The sequence below is a fragment of the Schistocerca americana genome, chromosome X (assembly GCF_021461395.2).
Source record: "Schistocerca americana isolate TAMUIC-IGC-003095 chromosome X, iqSchAmer2.1, whole genome shotgun sequence".
Taxonomy (NCBI): domain Eukaryota; kingdom Metazoa; phylum Arthropoda; class Insecta; order Orthoptera; family Acrididae; genus Schistocerca; species Schistocerca americana.
In genome coordinates this window covers 616,715,752-616,730,585 of record NC_060130.1, presented here as the reverse complement: position 1 = coordinate 616,730,585, position 14,834 = coordinate 616,715,752, and positions in this window count along the sequence as shown.

Sequence of the window (14,834 nt, the reverse complement as noted above, 5' to 3'; positions counted from 1 at the left end):
CAGAACGTCATCACGAACGTGAGGACGTTCACGTAACCACTGATACCAGCGTTGTTGCACAACTGACGCAGCACGTCCAATAAGGACCATCCCGCCATTCTGAAGGCCACAATTTGATCCCCATCAGGCTCGCTCCGTTGGCGGTACGAAGCACGAGTACGTCTCTACATCTACATGGATACTCTGCAAATACATTTAAGTGCTTGGCAGAGGGTTCATCGAACTACCTTCACAATTCTCTATTATTCCAATCTCGCATAGCGCGCGGAAAGAACGAACACCTTTATCTTTCCGTACGAGCTCTGATTTCCCTTATTTTATCGTGGTGATCGTCTCTCTCTATGTAGGTCGGTGTTAACAAAATATTTTTGCATTCGGGGGAGAAAGTTGGTGATTGGAATTTCGTGAGAAGATTCCGTCGCAACGAAAAAGTCTTTCTTTTAATGATGTCCAGCCTTATCCTGTATTTCTTTGACAATCTCTCCCATATTTCGCGATAATACGAAACGTGCTGCCCTTCTTTGAACTTTTTCGATGTACTCCGTCAGTCCTATCTGGTAAGGATACACACGGCGCAGCAGTATTTTAAAAGATGACGGACAAGCGTGGAGTAGGCAGTCTCTTTAGTAGATCTGTTACATTTTCCAAGTGTCCTGCCAATAAAACGCAGTCTTTGGTTAGTCTTCCCAACAACATTTTCTATGTGTTCCTTCCAATTTAAGTTTGTCGTAATTGTAATACGTAAGTATTCAGTTGAATTTACGACTTTTAGATTAGATTGATTCATCGTGTAGCCGAAGTTTAACGAATTCCTTTTATCACTCATGTGGATGACCTCACACTTTTCGTTATTTAGTGTCAACTACCAATTTTCGCTCCATTCAGATATCTTTTCTGAATCTTTTTGCAATTTGTTTTGATCTTCTGATGACTTTATTGGTCGATAAACGACAGCGTCATCTGCAAACAACCTAAGACGACTGCTCAGATTGTCTCCCAAATCGTTTATATAGATAAGGAACAGCAAAGGGGCTGTAACAGTACCTTGGAGAACGGCAGAAATCACTTCTGTTTTACTCGATGACTTTCCGTCAATTACTACGAACTGTGACCTCTCTGATATGAAATCACAAATCTAGTCACATAACTGAGACGATATTCCATAAGCACGCAGTTTCACTACAAACCGCTTGTGTGGTACAACGTCAAAAGCCTTCCGGAAATCCGGAAATATGGAATACGATCAATAGCACTCAACACTTCATGTGAATAAAGAAAAAAATGGTTCAAATGGCTCTGAGCACTATGGGACTCAACTGCTGTGGTCATTAGTCCCCTAGAACTTAGAACTACTTAAACCTAACTAACCTAAGGACATCACACACACCCATTCCCGAGGCAGGATTCGAACCTGCGACCGTAGCAGCAGCGCGGCTCCGGACTGGAGCGCCTAGAACCGCACGGCCACTGCGGCCGGCATGAATAAAGAGATAGTTGTGTTTCACAGGAACGATGTTTTCTAAACCGATGTTGACTGTGTGTCAATAGAGAGTTTTCTTCGAGGTAATTCATAATGTTTGAATACAATATATGTTACAAAATCCTGCTGCATATCGACGTTAACGATATGAGCCTGTAATTTAGTGGATTACTCCTACAACCTTTCTTGACTATTGGTGTGACCTGTGCAACTTTCCAGTCTTTGGGTAAGAATGTTTCGTCGAGCGAACGGTTGTATATAATTGTTAAATATGGAGCTAATGCATAAGCATACTCCGAAAGGAACCTAATTGGTATACAGTCTGGACCAGAAGACTTGCTCTTATTGATTTAAGTTGATTCAGTGCTCCGAGGACATTTACTTCTACGTTACTCATGTTGGTAGCTGTTCTCGATTCGAATTCTGGAATATTTACTTCATCTTCTTTTGTGAAGGAATTTCGGAAGGCTTGATTGTTTGCTTCATTCACGCATTTCCACCACACTGAGCCTTCTGGTCGTGGGCATTCCCTATTAAAGGGTAGACACAGATGACGCTCTGACAGCTATGCCACTAAGCTATATGTTGGTGGATGATGTTGAACTTTTTATCAGTACACCTACTATCCCCCATTCGCATATGCCGTCAACAGATCAAAATCGATGTCGCGTTTCCAGGTGTAGTAAACTGTCGGAAGGATTGGCTCACCATATAGAAAAGTCAAAATAATTTTCGATGAAATTAACAGCAAGGGTGGTGGCATTAAGAGTGCAGTGGGAATTCCACTGCTAAACGCATAGGAGAGGACTGATAGGTGGAAAGAATGTATTGAAGGCCACTATGTATGGGAGGACTTGTCTGATGACCTGACAGAAGATGATACAGGAGTCGACAGGGAAGAGATAGCGGATCCAGTATTGGTATCGGAAAATCGGAATTTAAAAGAGCTTTGGCAGACTTAAGATCAAATAGAACATAAAGGATAGATAACATCCATCTGAATTTCTAGAATCATTGGGGGAATTGGCAACAAAACGACAGTTCTCATTGGTGTATATAATGTATGGTCATGAAAACTGACAACGGCCGGGAGAGCGACCATCAGACTTTCGGGAAAATATAATCCTCACGGTTCCGAAGATAGCAAGATGCACGTAAGCACATTCAGCTTAACAGTTTATGCATTAAAGTTACCGACAAGAATAGTATGAAGAAAATAGAGGAGCTGTTATATGACGATCAGTTTGGCTTTAGAATAGGTAAAGGCACCAGAGAGGCAGTTCTCACACTGCGGTCGGTGGCGGAAGAAAAATCAAGACACGTTCATAGGATTTGTCGACCTAGAAAAAGCGTACGACAATGTAAAATGTACAAAATTCTGAGAAAAATAGGGGTAAGCTACAGAGAAAGACGGCTGATATACAGTATGTACAAGAATCAAGAGAGAACAATAACACTGGAAGACCAAGAACGAAGTTCTCGGATTAAAATGTGTGTAGGGCAGGGATGTGGTCTTTCGCCACTACTGTTCATTCTATACATCTAATAAGCAATTACTGAAGCAGAGCAACGGTTTGAGAGAGAGATTAAAATTCAAGGTGAAAGGATATCAGTCACAAGATTCCATTATGACATTGCAATCCTCTGTGAAAGTAAAAAAGAGTTACAGAATGTGCTGAATGGAATGAACTGTGCAATGAGTACAGAATATGGATTGAAAGTAAATCGAAGAAAGTCGAAAATAATGAGAAGTAGCAGAAATGAGAACTACGAGAAAATTAGCGATCACTAAGTAGACGAAGTTACGGAGTTCTGCTACGTAGGCACCAAAATAACTCATGACGGTCGGAGCAAGGAGGACCAAAAAAGTAGACTAGCACTGGCAAAAGGGGCATTACTGTGCAAGAGAAATCTACTAGTATCAAACAAAGGCCTTAATATGAGGAACAAATTTCTGAGAATTACTTTTGGAGCACAGCATTGTATTGTAGTGAAACATGGACTGTGGAAAAACCGGAACCGAAGAGAATCGAAGCCTTTGAGATGTACTTCTACAAGAAAATGTTCAAAATTAGATGGACTGATAAGGTTAGGAATAAGGAGATTCTCTGCAGAATCCGTGAGGAAAGCATTGTACGGAAATCAGTGATAAGAAGAAACGACCGGTTGATAGGACATCTGTTAAGACATCAGGGAATAACTTCCATGGTACTACAGGGAGGCCGGCCGAGGTGGCCGAGCGGTTCTAGGCGCAACAGTCTGGAACCGCGAGACCGCTACGGTCACAGGTTCGAATCCTGCCTCGGACATGGATGTGTGTGATGTCCTTAGGTTAGTTAGGTTTAAGTAGTTCTAAGTTCTAGGGGACTGATGACCTCAGAAGTTAAGTCCCATAGTGCTCAGAGCCATTTTGAACTACAGGGAGCTGTAGAGGGTAAAAACTGTAGAGGAAGACAGATATTGGAATACAACAAATAACTGATGACATAGATTGCACTTGCTACTCTGAGATGAAAAGGTTGGCGCAGAAGAGGAATTCGTGGTGGATCGCATCAAACCAGTGATGACTGAAAACTATGTTCATATTTTAGAAAGATAGCATATATTTCTTCGACTTCTGAATTTCCCGCTACAACGCTTAACGTGGTGCGACCATGCTATGCGTCCCGAGTAAGTAACTATCTGTCAGGCGAAATGGATCTTGCAAGTGTTCCGCAAAAAACAAATTTATCTTAATTAGTTTTCCCCATCTACAAGAGTTCAATAATCTGCGTCTTGTGCCAGGAAGTAAAAGATTTCATGAGTGTTACTTTTGGGGAAATGAGATTACGAAAAAATTGAATGTTTTGCAAAATAGAACTCACTTCAAACTGCCATATTTTCTTTGACCATTCCCTTCAAAAATTGAATGTCACACGCTTAAAGCCGTCGGCACACGGACCGTGCTGTCGAACGTTAACGTTGAGCGTGCGAAGTTCAGCGTGCTGCTGAACGCTCAGGAACGATGCTACTTGTGCATACGGTACGTGGGCCCCAACGTGGTGTACGCGATCGCAACGCACTCCAGCGGCAGTTGTTTCTAGTAGTTCGTAAATCACACTATTTACTCAACGGGCGTGCGTAAAATTCCCACGTTAGCTCTATTAAAACGCACATTTTCTCCATCGTCCACGAAAAGGAAAGTACCATGTCCAATCAATAAGGACACAGGCTTATAACAGTTCCATTACAAACAGCGGGGTACAAGTTGGAATACTTCTCTGCATACGATAAACATTATTTCATCATTCTCACATTTTAGTAAAACTCCAGGGTCAGTCTTACTTGATCACTGTTCCTACCCAGTAGCAGAATCCTTGCAACATGTGAATTACGAAGCGTAAAAGAAAAAGGAACAAAATAACTTTATACAAGTAGCGCAAGCTGTCCTGTAGATTAAGCCAATCGAACAAAGTCACCCCTCAAAAAAAGGTGAACTTATATTTACATAACATCAAATATTATAGCGTATAATTATATTAAACTAATAATAAAGTATCAGAACCTAATAATGCGAATGTTAGGAAAAAATTTTTTGTAGTGTTAAGACGCGAACCACCGCCCCAACAAAAAGAACTTCTTAGACAGAGACGCTAACCATTACGCTAAACCCCTAATGCCTATGGTGTACTTAATCATATTGTATTACAGGTTGCTAAAACCGTTAATCGTAGATAATTATGTTACTAATTGAAATTTAATTATAACATATTGTACCAAGAACAATGCGTTTTTGGTGGATCTTCAGTGTGTCGCTGCCTTCAAATAGCCTACTCTTATAATACGCAGGTTACAATAATTCTTTTGCCACGAATACGATGTTCCTCACAATTTTATTGGAACGAATCACACAACTAACAACGGGTTTTTCACTGATTCTCAATTTGCTGGTGCTCAGAAACGGCATATATACATTTAGGTTTGAAATGAACGCCAATATGGCGCCTCACAACTCTGTACTGATGGGAGACGGCGTGCGTGTGACGTAGTGGCGCTGTGCCATCTCATTGGTCAACGCTCAGACGCACGCTCAGAATATCTGACATGCCAGATATTGCTCTGCACGTTCGGAAAGACTCCCGAACGTGCTATTCCACGCTATGACGTCAGAAACTCGGCACGCTCAACACTCAACGTTCAGATGCACGGTCCGTGTGCCGACGGCTTTAGAGAGTGCAACTAGTAACTTGACGCGAGGGTGCACAGGTTTGAGAGCCTCCAATCATCACACCGTGTATGAAGGATGGTACGTTGTATCACTCCTAATCATTCCCTTCCCTGTTCTACCCGTAAAACGGGCGGTGGAGAAACTGCTATCTACACTCATAAGCCAAAACACGATGACCACTGCCCACCACGACGCTGGATGCCGCCTGATGGCGTTGCGAGCACGTGACGCAGTAACAAAAGTATGTAAGCCGAGCAGATAAGGACGAGGGTTCACCCTAGCGAAGATATGAGCTGAAAATGGGGAAATCCATTGAAATAAGCGACTTTGACAAAGGGTAGGTTATTATTACACAGAACCTGTGGACGAGTATCTCGAAAACGGTGAAGCTGGTCGAATGTTCACGTGTTACTATCGTGAGCATCTACAGATATGGGTAGAAGAACAGTGGACTACCACTAGGCGCTAAACGGTAGGCCGTCCACGACTCTTTACACAACGCGAAATTCGGACACTTGTCTTCTCTGTAAAGTAGGACAGATGGTGATCTGTGGCAGTTCTACCGAAAGAGCACAATGCTGGTGCAAGCACAAGTGTTTCGGAGCAAACCGTTCATCGTACATCGTTGAACGTGGAGCTCTGCAGCAGGCAACCCCTGCGTGTTCACATGTTGACCCATTGACATCGCCAGTTATGATTGCAGTGGGCACGGGACCATCGGGATTCGACCGTTGATCAATATAAATGTGCCAGCTCTTCGAGAGAATCGCATTTTTGCTCCACTAGGTCGATGGTCATCTCCACAAACACAGTGATAGAGGTGAACGCCGGCTCGAAACGTGCAGCGCGCCGCGGACACAGGCTGGTGGGGGCAGTGTTATGGCAGAGGAGACTGCGCTTGCATGAGACATGTGGTAGTAATCGAAGCCATGTTGATAGCTGCGAACCACCACCATGCTTGATGTCTTCCCCGACGGCGATGTCATCTTTCAGCAATGTAATTGTCCGTGTCTCGGTGCCAGAACCGTGATACAGTGGTCTGAGGAGCATTATAGTGAACTCACGTTGATGTCTCGGCGACCAAATTCGCCTGATGTAAATGCTATGGAATCCATCTGGGTCGCTATCGGGCGCCATCATCGCGTAGGCAGATCAGCGACCCGTTATTTCCGCGAACTACATGATCTGTGTGTAGATATCTAATGCCACATACCTCCATAAACCTACCAACAAACTGTCGGATCCCTGATACGCAGTGATGTATTTTGTTCCAAAGACGGAACAAGCTATCAAGCAGGTGGTCATAACGTTTTGGGTCATAAGTGTATATGTTGCATATGATCTTTGATTCCTCTATCTGGTCTTCGCAGCCCCTGTGTTAGATTTATCCAATCTTTTGGGGACCCGAAATACTTGAACAGTCCCCAAGAATGGGTTCTGCAAGTGTACTGTACGCGGTCTCCTTTATAGATGAGCTACATTTTCCTAGAATTCTGTCTATAAACCGAAGTCGACCATTTCCTTCCCCACTATCGTCCTTACTTGCTCGTTCAATTTCATGTCGCTTTGTAACGTTACACCTAGATATTTAATCTAGATAACCGTGTCAAGCAAACCGCTTCTAATACTATGTTCTAACATTACAGGATTGATTTTCCCTCTCATCAGCATTAACTTACTTTTACCACATTTAGAGCAATGTCCCATTCATCACAGCAAATAGAAATTTTATCCAAGCCATCTTCTATCCTCCTTCAGTCATCCCACGAGGACACATTCCCGTACACAAAAGCGTCATCAGCAAACAGTCCCGAACTGCAGCTTACCCTATGTGTCTGATCGTTTGTGTATGTGTAGAGCAAGAGCGGTCCTATTACATTTTCCTTTGGCACTCCTGACGATACTCTTGTCTCTGATGAACATTCGCCGTCCACTCAATAATCTGGGTTCTATTACTTAAAAGGTCTTGGAGCCACTCATACACCTGAGAAGCTATTCCACGCTTGGACTTTTCGCTAACGGCTTTTAGTGGGGCAGTGTTTCAAACTCCTTCCGAATATGTAGAAATATGTACTCTGCATGTTTCCCTTCATCCAATGTTCGCAGTATATCGTGTGAGGCAAGGGCAAGTTGAGTTTCACACGAGCTATTTGTTCTAAATCAGTGCTGATTTCTGGACAGAATCTCTTCTGCCTCAAGGAAATTTATTACATTCGAACTCAGAATATGTTCAACAATTCTACAGCACAGGATAATGGTCAGCAATTTTGCAGGTCCGTTCTTTTACCCTTATTGTCCACTCTAAGACGAAATAAACAACGCACCACGAAGGAATTACTTGAATTGGACGGAAATCGATAGATGTGATATACATGTACAGTCTAACAAATGATTACAATTTCGGAAAAATTGGATGATTTATTCAAGAGAAAGAGCTTCAAAAATTGAGCAAGTCAGTAACTCGCTGGTCCGCCTCTGGCCCTTTCGCAAGCTGTTATTCGGTTCGGCATTGATTGACAGATTTGTTAGATGTTCTCTTGAGGGATCTCGTGCCAAATTCTGTCCAATTGACCCGTTAGACCGTCGAAATCCAGAGCAAGTCGGAAGGCCCTGCCCATAATGCTCCAAACATTCCCAGTTGGGGTGAGTCTGGTGACCTTGCTGGCCAAGGGTTTGGCAAGCACGATGACAAGCAGTAGAAACTCTCACTATGTGCGGCCTGGGATGACTTGCCTTGAAGGGCAACAAAATGGAGTGTCGAACATCGTCGACGTACCGCTGTGCTTTTATGGTGTCGCGGATGTCAACCAAAGGGGTCCCGCTGTGAAAAGAAATGGCGCCCCACACCATCACTCCTGGTTGTCGAGCCTTTTCGCAGGTGGTAGTCATGCTGGTATCCCACCACTGTCCGGAGAGTCTCCAGGAAGGTCTTCGCTGCCCATCGGGTCTCATTTCGTAGCGAGACTCTTTACTGAAGACAGTTCTCACGCACTCAATGAGATTCCAGGCCGAGGACGTGTGTGGAGACGCCCTGGACAGTGGTGCGATACTAGCTTCACTTTCGACGCCGTATGGCCCGATAACCAAGAATGATGGTCTGGTTTGCTACCTCACTTCATAACAGGACACCTTTGGTTGTCAGCCTTATTGCACAACGGTATGTCAACGATATTATACGCCCCATCTTATTGCCCTTCACGGCAAGCCATCCTGGGCTTACATTTCAGCAAGATAACGTCTGTCAGCACACGGGCAGAATTTCAACTGCTTGCCTTCCTACTTGCGAAACCTTACATTGGCCAGCGAGGTCGCAGTCTCTCTCCCCAACTGAGAACGTTTGGAGCATTATTGGCAGCGCCCTCCAACCAGCTCGGGATTTTTAAGACCTAAGGCGCCATTTGGACAGAATTTGGCACGATATCGCTTAGGAGGACATCGAATATCTCTGACAGTCAATGCCTATCTCAATAACTGCTTGCATATTGGTTAGAGGTGGAGGAACGCATTACTGACTTGCTCAATTGGTGAAGCTCTTTCCCTTAACGAAGTCAGCCAGCTTTTCTCAAATTAATGTCCAAGCTAGCTTTTCTGAAATTATTGTCCATTGTTTGGCTGTAATCACATTTACCGATTCCTGTTGCATTCGGATAATTCTTTCGTCGTGCACCTTTTTCTTCTCTTCGTTTTGGAGTCTATATAGGGAGTCACCTGCTCTTTTTTCCATTCCCTCGGGATTTTGCACTGCGCGAGTGATTCGTGATAAATGCAATGTAAGTAATGGGCTAATGCCATCAGATCGTTTATGTATCTGAAATGCTCACTGAAAAATTGATCTGAATAAGCCCGTACAAAATAATTATGCATATATGTTTTACGAATATAAAAGGGCCTGCACCACACGATTGAAACATGGACATACTTTTATTTGTGACTAGCTGAAAAAGATCCACTACGCTCGGTCTTTATTTTCGTTTGTTTTTTGACGAGGACGTTCCCGGTCACTCGGAAAAGATAAAAGAACATTCAAACAATCTGCAAAGATGTTACAATTTAATTCTTAAAAATATTCTCGAATGATAAAAAAATTCTTAAGTACTCTTAAATCCACTTACGTATTTAATAAAAGCCTAATCTGAAACAAAGTACTCTGTCCCTCACTTATTCATTTGTTTATAGAATACTGCCAGCATTCCAAAAGATTCACACACATTCGAGAACGTTAAAAAAGCCTGGAACTTTCTAGGACATTCCAGAACATTCTACAAGATTCGAAAACCTTAAAGGACACGCCGGGACAATCTAGAATATTCTGGAGTTTTTTAGACCGTTCAAAAAAATTTTAGAACATCCTCGAACCTTCGCGAAGATTCTATAACTTTTTGGATCATTCTCCAACATTCACCAGCACTCTCTAACATTCTACCCTCTTATGACACCGATATCTTCGAACTAACACCTGCATCCCTACCGAAACCTTCCTCGTGGACCGGGATGGGGGGTTGCCATGCCATATAGCCCTGTGGGGGTGTGAGATTGGATTGTGGGTTTACAGCGGCACTCAACGGACTAACCAAGCTTACATTTATTACACAGGATGTAAGGAGGAATTTCCAATATCCAGGGGCATGATGGGAACGATGATTCGAAAATCTATTTGACAAGGGCTCTACAAGGCGTGCCTTAAGCATCAGTTGAAGACATAATGTCTGTAAAACAGTCCGCGATCATGTTATGGCACTTTGTAAGCGTCCGTCTTAATCACATAAGTTGCATAATTCACAATTATCGATTTCTACTATTACCATCTTCTGCTCACAAAAATATTCTGATATAAGTATCAATGTCAATGTCTATACACCTAAGTACATAGTAAGTAATTACTAAGTACCTAGGTGTACAACTTATGTAACAAAGACAGACATTTACAAATAAAATGCCACGCCTTAAGAGCTATGAGCACTTCATCTTCGTTACTGTGAAAAAAAATCTCTTCTACTGCAAGCTCTTTGCTTTCCATATTTTGAGAGGTAGTAGCACGGACCAAAACAATAAAACAATAAGCAAGGCCTCTACAGTGAGGTGACAAAAGTCTTGGGATGGCGCTATGCACAGACAAACGGCGGAAATATGGCGTACACAAGGTATAAAAGAGCAGTGAATTGGCGGAGATGTCATTTGTACTCACATGATTCATGAGAAAATGTTTCCTACGTGATTATGGCCGCGAGTCGGGAATTAACAGATTCGAACGCGGAATGGTAGTTGGAGCTTTACGCTTTGGACATTTCATTTCGTAAATCCTTAGGGAATTCAGTATTCCAAGATCCACAGTGTCAAGAGTGTGCCGGGAATACCAAATTTCAGGCATTACCTCTCACCACGGACAACGCAGTGGCCGACGGCCTTCACTTAACGATCGAGAGCAGTGGCGTTTGCGTAGAGTTGTCAATGCTAACAGACAAGCAACGCTGATGAAATAACCGCAGACATCAATATGGGACGTACGACGAACGTATCCGTTAGGATAGTGCAGCGAAATTTGGTGTTAATGGGCTATGGTAGCAGATGAACGTCGCGAGTGCCTCTGCTAACAGCACGACGTCGCCTGCAGCACCTTCCCTGTTACCGTATCGGCTGGACCCTAGCAGACTGCAAAACCGTGGCCTGGTCAGATGAGTCCCGATTTCAGTTGGTAAGAGCCGATGGTATGGTTCGAGTGTGGCGCAGACCCCACCAAACCATGGACCCACGTTGTCAACAAAGACCTGAGCAAGTTGGTGATGGCTCCATAATAATGTGAGCCGTGTTTACAAGGAATGGAGTGGGTACTCTGGCCCAACTGAACCTATCACTAGCTGTAAATGGTTATGTTCGGCTACCTGGGGACCACTTGCAGCCATTATGTACTTCATATTCCCAAACAACGATGGAATTTTTATGGACGACGTGTCACCAGGTCACAAGTGTTCGCGATTGGTCCGAAGAACGTTCTGGACAGTTCGAGCGAATGATTTGACCATCCATATCACCCGACATGAATCCCATCGAACATTTATGGGACACAATCGAGAGATCAGTTCGTGCACAAATCACTCGCGCAATTATGGGCGGCTGTAGAGGCAGCATGGCTCAATATTTCTGCAGGGGATTTGCGATGATTTGTGGAGTCCATGAGTTACTGCACTACACCGGACAAAAGGAAGTCCGATATTAGGAGGTAACTGGTAAGTTTCTATGGGACAAAATGGCTGAGGTCATCGGTCCGTAGGCTTAAACACTACTTAATCTAACTTAAGCTAACTTACACGAAGGACAACACTCAGACCCATGTCCGAGGGGAGCCGCGCGAACCACTGCAAGGCGCCTCAGACCGAACGGCTCAGTATTAGGAGGCATTCAACATCTTTTGTCACCTCAGTGTAAAGTGCACGCGTTAAGAGTTATGAGCACTTTTTCAACTACGATACTATGACACACATATCTCCTACTGAACAGGTGCCTGTATTTCTTAGGTAGCGCATTTTACAGACCATGTTTACTTGACAGTTTTTCTATTTTGGTCAATACTACCTCATCTCAAAATATGGAAAAGAAAGAGCTTGCTGTAGAAGAGATTCGTTCCGTAACGCGAAAGATGAATAGCTGCTGATACTTCTCAAAGCGTGTGTTGTAGTGCCCAGGTTGACTAGACTATTTGCTTCGGCTAATCAATCCTGTCACGTCCCTGAATACTGACCATTTCTCCTGCGGCAGCCTGTATATACCGGTATCGACTATTGCGGTGCTTGATCTTTATGGTGCGCGCGTAAATACGGCCCTTGGGAAGAGACTGTAAAATAATAGCACTGACAGAAGCCATTCCTTATACTCCTACAGCCAGGCCGCATACAAGTCTCTCGGTTTGTGGAGGACGACGTAACAGCAAAGCGTGCACGGCCGAGCTGCCGAGCCGTGCGGAGATACGGGAGCAAGTGGCAAGTGGGTCGTGCCCGAGGCCAACCAGTGGCAGGCGAGGCGAGCGGCGAGCAGCGAGCGACTAGCGGCGCCTTCCCACTTCGTCTGTGCTAACCTACCTGCTCAGTAGCTACCGACTGGACCTACTTTTAACCCTATCATTGGCATTCCTTTAATTTTTTTTAAAAAAGGAATCAGTCTAGTGTCTTCTTCGAGCACAAGATACTTTCTGAATTCACCGCCCGCCATTACAAAATATTGCAACACCAGGAACGACAGTAAATAACGAAACTTTACCTATTGTGGGTTTACATCGTGGTAGGAAGAATACACGCATAAATTTGTCGGCGACTTGGGGCATACAGGGTTCGAAAGTTACTACATAGAGCCGCCAACTCTGACACCAATAATGGTCCTAGCACAGCAGGGTATTCAGTCGAAGCCGGCCGCAGTGGCCAAGAGGTTCTAGGCGCTCAGTCCGGAAGCGCGTGACTGCTACGGTTGCAGGTTCGAATCCTGCCTATGGCATGGATGTGTGTGATGTCCTTAGGTTAGTTAGGTTTAAATACACTCCTGGAAATTGAAATAATAACACCGTGAATTCATTGTCCCAGGAAGGGGAAACTTTATTGACACATTCCTGGGGTCAGATACATCACATGATCACACTGACAGAACCACAGGCACATAGACACAGGCAACAGAGCATGCACAATGTCGGCACTAGTACAGTGTAGATCCACCTTTCGCAGCAATGCAGGCTGCTATTCTCCCATGGAGACGATCGTAGAGATGCTGGATGTAGTGCTGTGGAACGGCTTGCCATGCCATTTCCACCTGGCGCCTCAGTTGGACCAGCGTTCGTGCTGGACGTGCAGACCGCGCGAAACGACGCTTCATCCAGTCCCAAACATGCTCAATGGGGGACAGATCCGGAGATCTTGCTGGCCAGGGTAGTTGACGTACACCTTCTAGAGCACGTTGGGTGGCACGGGATACATGCGGACGTGCATTGTCCTGTTGGAACAGCAAGTTCCCTTGCCGGTCTAGGAATGGTAGAACGATGGGTTCGATGACGGTTTGGATGTACCGTGCACTATTCAGTGTCCCCTCGACGATCACCAGTGGTGTACGGCCAGTGTAGAAGATCGCTCCCCACACCATGATGCCGGGTGTTGGCCCTGTGTGCCTCGGTCGTATGCAGTCCTGATTGTGGCGCTCACCTGCACGGCGCCAAACACGCATACGACCATCATTGGCACCAAGGAAGAAGCGACTCTCATCGCTGAAGACGACACGTCTCCATTCGTCCCTCCATTCACGCCTGTCGCGACACCACTGGAGGCGGGCTGCACGATGTTGGGGCGTGAGCGGAAGACGGCCTAACGGTGTGCGGGACCGTAGCCCAGCTTCATGGAGACGGTTGCGAATGGTCCTCGCCGATACCCCAGGAGCAACAGTGTCCCTAATTTGCTGGGAAGTGGCGGTGCGGTCCCCTACGGCACTGCGTAGGATCCTACGGTCTTGGCGTGCATCCGTGCGTCGCTGCGGTCCGGTCCCAGGTCGACGGGCACGTGCACCTTCCGCCGACCGCTGGCGACAACATCGATGTACTGTGGAGACCTCACGCCCCACGTGTTGAGCAATTCGGCGGTACGTCCACCCGGCCTCCCGCATGCCCACTATACGCCCTCGCTCAAAGTCCGTCAACTGCACATACGGTTCACGTCCACGCTGTTGCGGCATGCTACCAGTGTTAAAGACTGCGATGGATCTCCGTATGCCACGGCAAACTGGCTGACACTGACGGCGGCGGTGCACAAATGCTGCGCAGCTAGCGCCATTCGACGGCCAACACCGCGGTTCCTGGCGTGTTCGCTGTGCCGTGCGTGTGATCATTGCTTGTACAGCCCTCTCGCAGTGTCCGGAGCAAGTATGGTGGGTCTGACACACCGGTGTCAATGTGTTCTTTTTTCAATTTCCAGGAGTGTAGTTCTAAGTTCTAGGGTACTGATGACCACAGATGTTAAGTCCCATAGTGCACAGAGCCATTTCAACCATTTTTATTTAGTCGAACTAGGGACGCGCGATGTTGCAAATCGCAGACGCTGATTTCCGTTACATCGCTGATGCCTGAAAACAATCAAGTCATGCTGCTAGTGGTATCAGACCTATTGTGCGCGGTGACACAGA